Here is a 13,855-nt window from a genome sequence, read left to right on the forward strand (position 1 = left end):
CACACGGGAAATTACAGTCTATGAAATCACTATCAGACCTATGTTTTGAGCATTGAGCTTGCTTAGCTTCTGTGCTCCTCACCTGTACTTTCCACTGATCCCTGATGAACTGAATGACCAGAAAGGTTTATACAGACTCTGGAAGGAGAGAAGACTTCTAAGGGGTGATTTTTTCATGGACCCATCTCTCCAAAATGATTCTTGCACCTCTTTCCCTCTCCATCTCATATTATTCTACTTGTCCTTAATACATGCAGTCGCCACCCCCATAGTTCATTTCACAGTCATCTCCCTCCAGCAACAAACATCATGAAAATCCTCCCATGAATTGTATAATACACTGAAAGTCACCCGACTTCCTCACTGCTAGGAAATCTCACAGAGAGGGCAAGAAGGCAACTCCACAGAGGAACTCAGGTGGTTGCAACCCTCAAAAGCCACCGTGGGTCTGCAGGCTCCTCAGTATACGGCAATCTCCCCTTTCGTTGCCTGAGGAGCGTGCAGCTCATCTTACTTATATTTATTGCGTACGTTTTAAGGAACTTTCTTTCTTTCTTTGTTCCAAAATGAACGGTCTCATTTGTATAATATGTAACTCATGTAATATTAAACTGTGTATTATTGTTTTGGAATAGTAGTTTTCTTCCAACACTAAGGTCTGAATGTAAAATATTTGCTTTTAAAATCCATTACTTATTAGGAAGCAGTATTTCAAATACCGTGTATTTAATACTCTCTTGTTGTTACGTTAATGTTTGGTCATCTTATTTGTTTATTTGTGGGTATAGGAGTTTATGTCACCATACTTCATTAGTAAAATAGGAGGGGTTATAATTTATACAATGGACATAACTATCCCTACAGCATGTAAACCATAGTAATTGCATGCTGACATATGCAACGCTGCGAATACAATGTAATCTTTCTCTCTCTCATGTTAAGATATATATATCAATTGTACCTTTCACAAAGAGTCGTTTGATATTAGGGACATGTACAACACATAGTATTAACATGGTTAGCTATATTATAGTGTGTGTGTATATATATATATATATATATATATATATATATATATATACACACACACACACACACACACATATTTTATAAATTATTTATATTTATAATATGTGTGTTGTTTTTTCCATATCAAACAATATAATACCCATATATCAAATTATACCTTCAGTCTCCAATTTGCAGTTGACACCTTACAGACAAGGGGTGCCCAACTGCTTAATGTAACATTGATTTATTGCCGTAGGAAGGGAATGTACATATAAGCCGCCCTGAGTCCTCTAACGCTCTAACCAGCAGATGCATTTACTAGTTAGCGCCTGGGTGACAAAAGACTGTACTGAGAGACCAGAAACTAATCAATATCATTTTTATTTATTTATTCTCACATCGGTGTTATGTTTTTATAATAACTTCAAAGTGCATTGTAAATTCACAGTTTAAGGAATAACCAAGTACTAGTAAAATGTTATCATTCACATTCAAATCAAGATTACAATTTAAATGCAAATATTAATTAATGAGAGATAGTTACATGTAAAATGCAAAAAGGAATTGTGTTTTTTTTTAATTAAAATAAAATAAGTTTTACAGTTTGTGTTGCTGGCATACAAATATACATAACGTCTCTGTGATGTGCAGGGCAGGCAGAGGCATTATGTGTCTTTATGTGATAAATATCCGTTTGTACTATTAACATAATATACAGTAATATATTATGTAGCTCATGACTTACCTGTGGGCAGTGGTGTATTATCATCATCAAATAATCAATATGTTTGTAAATGAATCTCTGTGGAATACAATGTTGTCCAGCCTTTGTACCAAACATTTACCATCATTACATAGAGGAAATCTACGCACTCAATTGTCCATCTCCGCTACATTATTATGATCACAAACTGGGTCTCTGCACCCTATTCGTAATTTCACTGTAACAGCAATAACATATATCTAAACTACTCACTCACATACACACCAGCACACTGACATACACATGTCCTCACATACACACCAGCACACTCACATACACATGTCCTCACATACACACCAACACACTCACATTCACATGTCCTCACATACACACCAGCCCACTGGCATACACATGTCCTCACATACACACCAGCACACTGACATACACATGTCCTCACATACACACCAGCACACTCACATACACATGTCCTCACATACACACCAGCACACTCACATACACATGTCCTCACATACACACAAGCCCACTGACATACACATGTCCTCACATACACACCAGCCCACTGACATACACATGTCCTCACATACAATACTTGCCAACTCTCCCTCATTGTCAGGGAGAGTCCTTGAGTTAGTAACAATCTCCCTGTCTCCCTGAAGAGTCTAGCAATCTCCCTTATTTCATCCTTACCAACATTGTGAAGCTGTTATATTAAAAAACAGATACATACATTCCAATGGGATCATTAGTGTCATTTCCTTGCATTGGTTATTATAAGGCACAATGATCCCTATGAATTTCTGAAACATATTAGTGTGTTTTCATCAACAAACAGATCTTACTAACTGCTTTTGGGCTGTGTTTTGGATGTAAGTCAGGTTTAGGACACGCCTCTCAGATTAGTACACGCCCACTGTAACACGCGCTCATAGGTGCTGCTTTCACAATCTCCCTGAAATGCTTTTTCAAAAGTAGGCAAGTATGCATACACACCAGCCCACTGACATACACATGTCCTCACCTACACACCAGCCCACTGACATACACATGTCCTCACCTACACACCAGCCCAATGACATACACATGTCCTCACCTACACACCAGCACACTGACATACTCATGTCCTCACCTACACACCAGCCCACTCACATACACATGTCCTCACATACACACCAGCACAATCACATACACATGTCCTCACATACACACCAGCACACTCACATACACATGTCCTCAAATACACACCAGCCCACTGACATACACATGTCCTCACCTACTCACCAGCCCACTGACATACACATGTCCTCACCTACACACCAGCCCACTGACATACACATGTCCTCACCTACACACCAGCCCACTCACATACACATGTCCTCACATACACACCAGCACAATCACATACACATGTCCTCACATACACACCAGCACACTCACATACACATGTCCTCAAATATACACCAGCCAACTGACATACACATGTCCTCACCTACTCACCAGCCCACTGACATACACATGTCCTCACCTACACACCAGCCCACTGACATACACATGTCCTCACCTACACACCAGCCCACTCACATACACATGTCCTCACATACACACCAGCACAATCACATACACATGTCCTCACCTACACACCAGCACACTGACATACTCATGTCCTCACCTACACACCAGCCCACTCACATACACATGTCCTCACATACACACCAGCACACTCACATACACGTCCTCAAATACACACCAGCCAACTGACATACACACCAGCACACTGACATACACATGCCCACACATACACACGAGCACACTGACCTACACATGTCCTCACATGCACACCAGCACACTGACCTACACATGTCCTCACATACACACCAGCACACTGACATACACATGTCCTCACATGCACACCAGCACACTGACATACACATGTCTTCACATACACACCAGCACACTGACCTACAAATGTCCTCACATACACACAAGCACACTCACATACACATGTCCTCACATACACACCAGCACATTGACATTCACACCAGCACACTGACATACACATGTCCTCACATGCACACCAGCACACTGACATACACACCAGCACACTGACATACACATGTCCTCACATACACACAAGCACACTGACATACACACCAGCACACTGACATACACATGTCCTCACATACACACAAGCACACTGACATACACACCAGCCCACTCACATACACATGTCCTCACATACACACCAGCACATTGACATTCACACCAGCACACTGACATACACATGTCCTCACATGCACACCAGCACATTGACATTCACACCAGCACACTGACATACACATGTCCTCACATGCACACCAGCACACTGACATACACACCAGCACACTGACATACACATGTCCTCACATACACACAAGCACACTCACATACACACCAGCACACTGACCTACACATGTCCTCACATACACACTAGCCCACTGACCTACACATGTCCTCACATACACACCAGCACACTGACCTACACATGTCCTCACATGCACACCAGCACACTGACCTACACATGTCCTCACATACACACCAGCACACTGGCCTACACATGTCCTCACATACACACCCACACTAACCTACACATCTCCTCACATACACACCAGCACACTGACATACACATGTCCTCACATACACACCAGGACATTGACATACACATGTCTTCACATACACACCAGCACACTGACATACACGTCATACTTGTCAACTCTCCCTCATTGTCAGGGAGACTCCCTGAAATAGTAGCAATCTCCCTGCCTCCCTGAAGAGTCTAGCAATCTCCCTCATTTTATCCTTACCCCCATTATGAAGCTGTTATATTAAAAAACAGAGATATATACATTCAAATGGGATCATTAGTGTCATTTCCTTGCATTGGTTATTATAAGGCACAATGATCCCTATGAAGTTCTGAAAAGTATTAGTGTGTTTTCATCAACAAACAGATCTTACTAACTGCTTTTGGGCTGGTTTACATGTGGATGTAAGTCAGGTTTAGGACACGCCTCTCAGATATATCAGTACACGCCCACTGTAACACGCGCTCATAGGTGCTGCTTTCACTATCTCCCTGAAATGCTTTTTCAAAAGTAGGCAAGTATGACACATGTCCTCATATACACACCAGCACACTCACATACAACAGCATAACAACCAGCATTCACATGTCTTCACATACACACCAGCACACTGACATACACATGTCCTCACATGCACACCAGCACACTCACATACATGTTCTCACATACACACCAGCACACTCACATACACACATGTCCTCACATACACACCAGCACATTCGCATACAACAGCATTAAAACCAGCATACACATGTCCTCACATACAAACCAGCACACTGACATACACACCAGCACACTGACATACACATCCCTCACATAAACACCAGTACACTCACATACAGCAGCATAACCACTAGCATACATATGTCCTCACATACACTCCAGTACACTGACCTACACATGTCCTCACATACACACCAATACACTCACATAAATGCCCTCACATACACATCAGCACACACACATACATGTCTTCACATACACACCAGTCCACTGACATACACATTTCGTCCCATACACACCAGCCCACTGACATACACGTACTCACATACACACCAGCCCACTGACATACATGTTCTCACATACACATCAGCACACTCACATACACATGTCCTCACATACACACCAGCACACTCACATACATGTTCTCACATACACATCAGCACACTGACATACACAATTCCTCGCATACACACCAGCACACTCACATATATGTCCTCACATACACACCAGTACGCTGACCTACACATGTCCTCACATATACACCAGCACACTCACATACATGTCCTCGCATACACATCACCACACTGACATACACATGTCCTCACATCACACTCACATACACATCATAACAACCAGCATACACATCATCACATAAACACCAGCACATTCACATACACATGTTGTCTTACATACAACTGCATAATAGGAAACACACACACACGGTAAATAATAGATGGCTGCAAAATTAATAAATCCTTCTCAGTCTGGGGAGATGGGGAACCAGTCCCTCTGCAGTGTAGGATGTTTCAGGTCCTGTTATCTGTGCACACTGGAACCTGTGGAGATGCTGCATTTATTTTCTCATAAACTCACAATTTTAAATAAAGACCCCCCATCTGAAAGCCTGACTGCCCCTGCTGGCCTTGTCCACTTCCCGTCCCTTCCTTCCATGTCCATGCCAAATTATATATATTCCTGCCTTTCCAGTAATACCAAGGTCACAGCATTATCAGAGAGAGGGAGGTATTAAGATAAGACACTGGCAGTGTATAAATGTGGCAGTGATACACACTGCAGATCCCCAGTACACTGACAACTCGGGAGATGCCTGAGAATTCTCCTATTCATATTAACAGCAGTGTGGCCTTTGAAAAGGGGTCCTGTCACTCAGAGAAGGGGGCATTTCTTTACCCTGCTGTCAATACATCCACAAGGCTGGCTCACACACAGATACTATATAGGCCTAGGGCAGCACACACAACTACAGAACAATCAGGCAAACACTGACAGAAATATTCACACAGACAACAAGCATACATAAGCCCAATACTTAAACACACACTGAGATAATCACAACAACAGAACAATAAACACATAGACACAACCACACACACAACTCTCAGAAGATTGCAGAACAATGAGGCAAACACTGACAGAATACCCACACAGACAACAAGCATACATAAGCCCAATACTTAAACACACACTGAGATAATCATAACAACAGAACAATAAACACATAGACACAACCACACACAGAACTCACAGAAAACTGCAGAACAATGAGGCAAACACTGACAGGAATACCCACACAGACAACAAGCATACAAAAACCCAATACTATACACACACTGAGATAAACACAACAACAGAACAATAAATACATAGACATACTGTAACCACACACACAACTCACAGAAAACTGCAGAACAATGAGGCAAACACTGACAGAAATACCCACACAGACAACAAGCATAGATAACCCCAATACTAAAACACACAGATAATCACAACAACAAAACAATAAACACATAGACACAACCACACACACAACTCACAGAAAATTGCAGAACAATGAGGCAAACACTGACAGAAATATCCACACAGACAACAAGCATACATAAGTCCAATACTAAACAGATACTGAGATAAACACAACAACAGAACAATAAACACATAGACATACATACATATATACACACACAACTCACAGAAAACTGCAGAACAATGAGGCAAACACTGACAGAAATATCCACACAGACAACAAGCATACATAAGCCCAATACTAAACACATACTCAGATAATCACAACAACAGAACAATAAATATATAGACATACTGTAACCACACACACAACTCACAGAAACTTGCAGAACAATGAGGCAAACACTGACAGAAATACCCACACAGACAACAAGCATAGATAAGCCCAATACTAAAACACACTGAGATAAACACAACAACAGAACAATAAACACATAGGCACAACCACACACACAACTCACAGAAAACTGCAGAACAATGAGGCAAACACTGACAGAAATATCCACACAGACAACAAGCATAGATAACCCCAATACTACACACACACTGAGATAAACACAACAACAGAACAATAAATACATAGACATACTGTAACCACACACACAACTCACAGAAAACTGCAGAACAATGAGGCAAACACTGACAGAAATATCCGCACAGACAACAAGCATACATAAGCCCAATACTAAACACACACTGAGATATCTCTCTCTCTCTCTCTCTCTCTCTCTCTCTCTCTCACACACACACACACACACACACACACACACACACACACACACACACACACACACACACACACACACACACACACACACACACACTCTCTCTCCTCTCTCTCTCCTCTCTCTCTTTTTCCTAACTAAGTATGAGGACTTCTGTTGTCAAGGTCAATGGTGTATAAAAGCCACAAAGGACTAACTAACAGCAAATAATGTCCTCCCTGGAGAGTCAGACTTATCCTGGGTTATTATCTGGCTCTCACAGATTAAATGCACCTTCAGAGTAACCCATTCGCCTCCAGAGTATGCACCATATCGACTGGCCTCACCACAGGGGCAATGAGTGAGAGAAACGTGCCAGAGATTTCTATCCTTACCACATAACATGGCTCCACAGACCACAGGACCTTGGTGGGAAAGTGCAAAAAGAATTATTTGGGAGGAAATTTGAGGTCAGTTCAGGTCTAAGTGTAACATCTGCAAATCATTGCCCCAGCCAGTACAGACAGAAATGCCATTTGCTGCACAGAACAGGCACTAATGGCTCGCAGTTCTCTCCCTCTCTCAGGAAAGGTCAGCATTAATTGCGTGAATAATATTATTCTGTTTGCCTAGCAGTATAATAGCAATAATATGTATCTTAAAAACAAATAAAAAGGAGAAAACGTCTCCCTTAGGGACCTATAAACTTGTGTACATTCTCCACATGTCTGCAGATTAAATATAAACTCAGAGAAAATACATTCACAACACTGGAGGATTAAATTCTGCCTTGATATACAATTTAATTACTGTAAATTTATAATAGCGTTCGAATCCCACTATAGGCTGCAAGTATGTGTGAGGTTAAGTAGCTCTTAAAACGACAGTTCTAAATGGTTTATACACTAAATAGCACCTTTAAATCCTAACCCTATTACGAACATGCTGTACATGTGAATGCCAGTTATATCTACATATTTCTTTTTTTCCCAACGAGGAAAGCATTCATAAAAAGCAGCTTGGCACCCTCTGCTTTAGGAAAGCAGATGTTAATTTTTATTTCACGTATCGTTTATGGCCATGTACATGTGTAAGATTGGATGTCTTCCAAAACGCCTCTATTATTTACTAAATGACTGTTGGTTGAAGCCTAGGATTCTCAGCAAAAGCATAGTATATTATATCAATAAACCAAACATCTGGGGCTTCAAGCAGACGATCCTGAGGATTCTTTAGCAATAGGGGATAAAAAACGACATACACCTCCAACAAATAAATTAGGATCACTTGTGTTTATACATACCTATAATAGATCACAAAGCAGTCCCAATTCTAAAGGACTGACAGGAGGCTAAAATAAATTCTATAAAGTAATATGATATTAGCACGTATTGAGATTGGTGACTAGTAATCGTCATGTTGTTTATTTCTGAAAATATCTCTAGACAGCTTATATACTATAAAACTGGATGGGATGGTTTGTAAAAGTCACAGTAGTTATTTAATGTGTGTATATATGAACATTTGAGGAATGCTTTACTTTTATTGTTAAACTTCCCCTGAATATTCTGGTTAAACTCTACTTGTTCTGAAGTCACTTCAAAGTAATCGTAATTTTGAGTGAATTATGTTACGTCAGTAGTCTTGCGGTCGCAACTGACCTTTGAAGGAATGCATGTATTTATATTTAATGCACTAGGTGGATTGTATCTACAACCAGCCTGACAGACCATGCTTAGCCTTTGCAAAAGGGCCAAGGAGGGTTTTATTTCTCTTTTTACATCACATTTCTGCAAATATGAAAAATAGGTCACTAATAAAATTGGTCTCGGCATGGTGTGTAATTGCAACAAAATGCTGCTGAGTCCAATCTAAAAGCTAGTGGGCTGCGGTGACACAGTCGCAAGCCATCTGGTGTGCATTAGAGAGTAGTAAATATTGCTGAGACCTCAATGCATTATCTGATCCTTAGAAGTGCACCAGGCCCATATGCTGCACTGTGCACAATAGATGATAGATGCAGTATAGGTAACAAGCACCAGTGTCTGGGGCACCATGCACCAGTTGTAGAGCAAGGTAGAACTGGTACACCCACCAGCAGTCTATAGGCCAGTGACTGCCATAGGGCCATACAGAGCTGACGTCAGAGGGCTGATATTAGTCACATTGTCTCTCATCTGTTTCCCATCTCTTAGGAGTGTCGCCCTTTCACTGCACACTGAATAATGCTGCTAAGAGGGAATCTCTGCTGGGCTATTTATAACGCTTCTCAGGCTGGGTCATTATGTCAGACTACATTTCAGTTTATTAAATTAATTAAAAACAAACGAAAGCACATTTGCAGCAGTAGTCTCAGGGTGATGACACCTGGAATGTGTGTGATATAATATATATATATATATATATATATATATATATATATACACACACACTATATACACACGTATTTGTGCTTATTGTCCTTATTGGGGCTGTGTCCATTGGTTAAAAAATAAGTTTATATATTTAATGATAATACTATAGTGGGATGGTACATAAGCCTGCATTTTTTAAACTACTGTGTTTATTTATTTCCAAGTGCTAATAATAAAATTGTTATACTAAGTAATATAATAATAATAATAATAATAATAATAATAATAATAATACTTGAAATAAAATCTTACTTTTCTTCATTTGGTCCAGGCGTCTGTCTCCTGCCACCGCCTTCATTAATTATCTGAGCAGCAGTTCACTCCTTGGAGACACTGGTGGGGATTTTTTAGGTTGCAAGTGATTTGTGCTGAGTTATTTTTGAGCAAGGAGCGCTGCCCGCACCCTCAGGCTCTCATTGGAGTGCAGATTGAGACATATCTTGTTCCCTATAAAAGGATCATTTCATGTGGGAGGCTGGACACAAAGTTTGGACTCGTGACTGGCATTCCTGAGAGACATGCATATTTTAAAACAACAAAGCCAGCCAAGGAGAAGGCTTAGGGGGGAGAGGGTGGGAAAAAAAACTTTGGGAAGAAGTTACTTAGTGACAAACATCTGTCAACATTGGGTAATCTGAGTGGAGTGACCGGCCAGAGTCAATGACTTCTGTATAGGTGGAAATATCATTTCATATCTGCGGGGAAGACATGATGGCATTATACAGACAGCACACACAGAGCACGGAGTACAAATTCCAAAGCGTTCTTTATTTCCATTCAAGTTTATATCCAGACAGACCATAGATACATTCAGTGTGTAGGGTAATAATGATGACGGTGGGCAATCTTGTCCAATAACAGACACAAAGCCCCTTCAGGGCAGTCTGTTTCTACAGGCACGATATATATATATATATATATATATATATATATATATATATGTATATATACACAGTATATATGTGTGTGCATATATATATATATATATGTGTATGTATGTGTCAATATATATACATATATATATATATATATATATATATATACATACAAACAAGCATCACGCGCAAGCCACAAATCCTTTAGCCAAATTGGAGTTCACTTCCTAGCAGTGAGCCAGTGACATACAAATTTGTGTCTCTTGGAGATCTGTAGACAAAAGCAGAGCAGGCCTAGTGGTGAGCTAGATATCTCTGTTAGTTTTCAGTGTAGGTCCATTGACAGGGAATGCTAATGAGTCTTTGCACGGGCTGGAAGATTGCATCTCTCTCTCCCCCTCCGACTGATCCTCACTCTCATCCCATATGAAAGTACATGGATCAGTAACTGACCCCACGATTTTGCCAGGGCTTTATGAAGTGATATTATCTATCTTTAAACGATATATACAAAACACATCTTCTTAAATCAACACAATGGATCGCCCAGAGCTGGCAGTTTGGTTTGTGTTTAACCTCTCCCCCCCTGTTCAATAACACCTCTTCTTCTCACCCTCATTTTAGGATGCCCTCCCCAACAGTTCAGGTTTTAGAGATATCCATGGTTGAACACAGGTGGTTATATCAAATTGACTGAGGTACTAATTAAGTCAGCTGTGACTAACCATGGATATCTCTGAAACCTGTACTGTTGGGGGAGCTTTGAGGATCGCGTTTGGGAACCACTGATGTAAACAATTATACAGCCATCATCCAGATTTTCCAGTCAGCTTAGGTAAAATACTTTGAAACACCCCTATTATATCAGCATTAGCCCCATGCGCCCAACATCAACCAATAATATATTGCAAAGGCGCACAGCTTCATTTATTAATTCCCCGGAAATGCTTTATTTTAACATCATGTTATTGTATTGCTTATTGATAATAACAGCAACTTGTTTATTCCTCATAGTAGCAACGGATACAGGGACGATAGAGCATAGACCTAACATAAAGCAGATCTAGACATGGCTGAGCGAGGTTGCTTTGAAACTTATTACAGAGCATTGCACCGTGTGTTAGTACATAGGGACATGCATGCTCATGTAATATAAGGGATGAGAAAGATGTACCAAGGATAGTGAGTCAACTCATTTCTTACTGAAGAGGAAAGAGTTAATCCTGGCAATCCCTGAAGGAGAGAAAGGAAGGAAAAGTTGGGGACTGCAGCCCCTGACAAGTAGGGATAATAAATGAGAGGGGCTTTCAGATAGATATCTCAGACGTGAAATTGCACCCAGCTGCTTGTGTAAGCAAACAAATAGCTTCGTGTAAGGGAGCCCAGACTTGTGGCTGGATGAATGCAGCACGACAGAGGTAAATGACACTCTAACTCATTTCTGTATAACACTGTTGGGCTCCCCAAGTAAAATAATGTCCTAGTGACGTCGTGTACTCATAGCAAGTAGTGCAACAAGCATTGTATTATTACCAACTCCCTGTCCTCACATCTTTCGTTATGTTCCATTACCTGGGATCATCATTAGTGCAGGGATAGAAGTTACCTTATATTCCTAGCACCGCTCTTATCAATGCAGAGTAGACTTTCCTAGGTGATCCCTGTAGTGGAGGTTCCTACACCAGTGAATCCCTACTCTTTATACGTATAGATGCTATTTAGGGTTAATCTTTTGTACTGCATATCAGCTAGCTGTCTCATATATGTACCGTTATCTATCTATCTATCTATCTATCTATCTATCTATCTATCTATCTATCTATCTATCTATCTATCTAGTATCTGTCTGTCTGTCTATCTAGTATCTATCTATCTATCTATCTATCTATCTATCTATCTATCTATCTATCTATCTCGTGTCTGTCTGTCTGTCTGTTCTGTCTGTCTGTTCCAACAATACAACTAGAATGTCTGACGCTATAATTCCCCTCTTGCATCAATTCGATTCACTGACTGGCAATTTTCAAGCCACTTTCCCATGTCTTCTTCTGCACAAACAAATCCCTCCACTTTGCAGCTCCCAACACCCCGGTGTCCTGTATTATAAATAGAGTACACTATAGAGTTGTTACACTCATAGACCCGGATAGCATATGTTAGTGGGGAGACGTGAAATCATAAATAGTTTGTACAACTGATAAAGACTCACATCAGCTGGCGAATGGAATGAACTCGCTAGTTAAAGTAATTAGCGTGTTAAAGCGAGGAAGCATAAAGCGCACTGTGCGCTAAACATGGCGGAATAAACCTGTAACAATCAGCAGTCACGTGACGTCTGACAATTCATAGGGGACCTGTTTACACTTCTGCACTTTGCAAACAATCTTCAAAGACAGAACAGTATGGTCCGGCGCAGCTGTAAGGGAGCAGGTACATTCATTTCATATACATATTCATTTATTCTGGAAGAAAACCTGTCTCTCAGGATGGACACATATCAATTAGGTTTCAGGATAGGAATCTTGGAAAATTCCCTATTTATCAAAGTCAAAATAACATCCAGGAATCCAAAGGAGGCTGGGAAGTAATTCCTCAATCAGATGGGAGACCTTGCAATTTGCTCCACTGATAAATATGTATATGAAATATTCTGGCTAATACAGGGTAATGAGAGTAGCCCACCGGTTATGAAGCTAACCATACATTTATAATGAACCATACTATGAATAAACATTTACTTCAATTGTAGGCGTTTAGATGCTGAAATAAACAAATATATGGAAATCCACCTTTGCACAAAAAAAGGAGGTGTACATCCGCTTCATTACCACATATAACGATAAAAAAGTATATAAAATACAAATAAATAATCCAAAGTGAATCATAAATAATAATAATAATACAACATTAGTGTTAGGTGTGCACGATATATATATATATATATATATATATATATATATAT

This window comes from Taudactylus pleione, unplaced genomic scaffold, assembly GCF_031769625.1.
Source record: "Taudactylus pleione unplaced genomic scaffold, aTauple2 ptg000370l, whole genome shotgun sequence".
NCBI classification, from domain to species: Eukaryota; Metazoa; Chordata; class Amphibia; order Anura; family Myobatrachidae; genus Taudactylus; species Taudactylus pleione.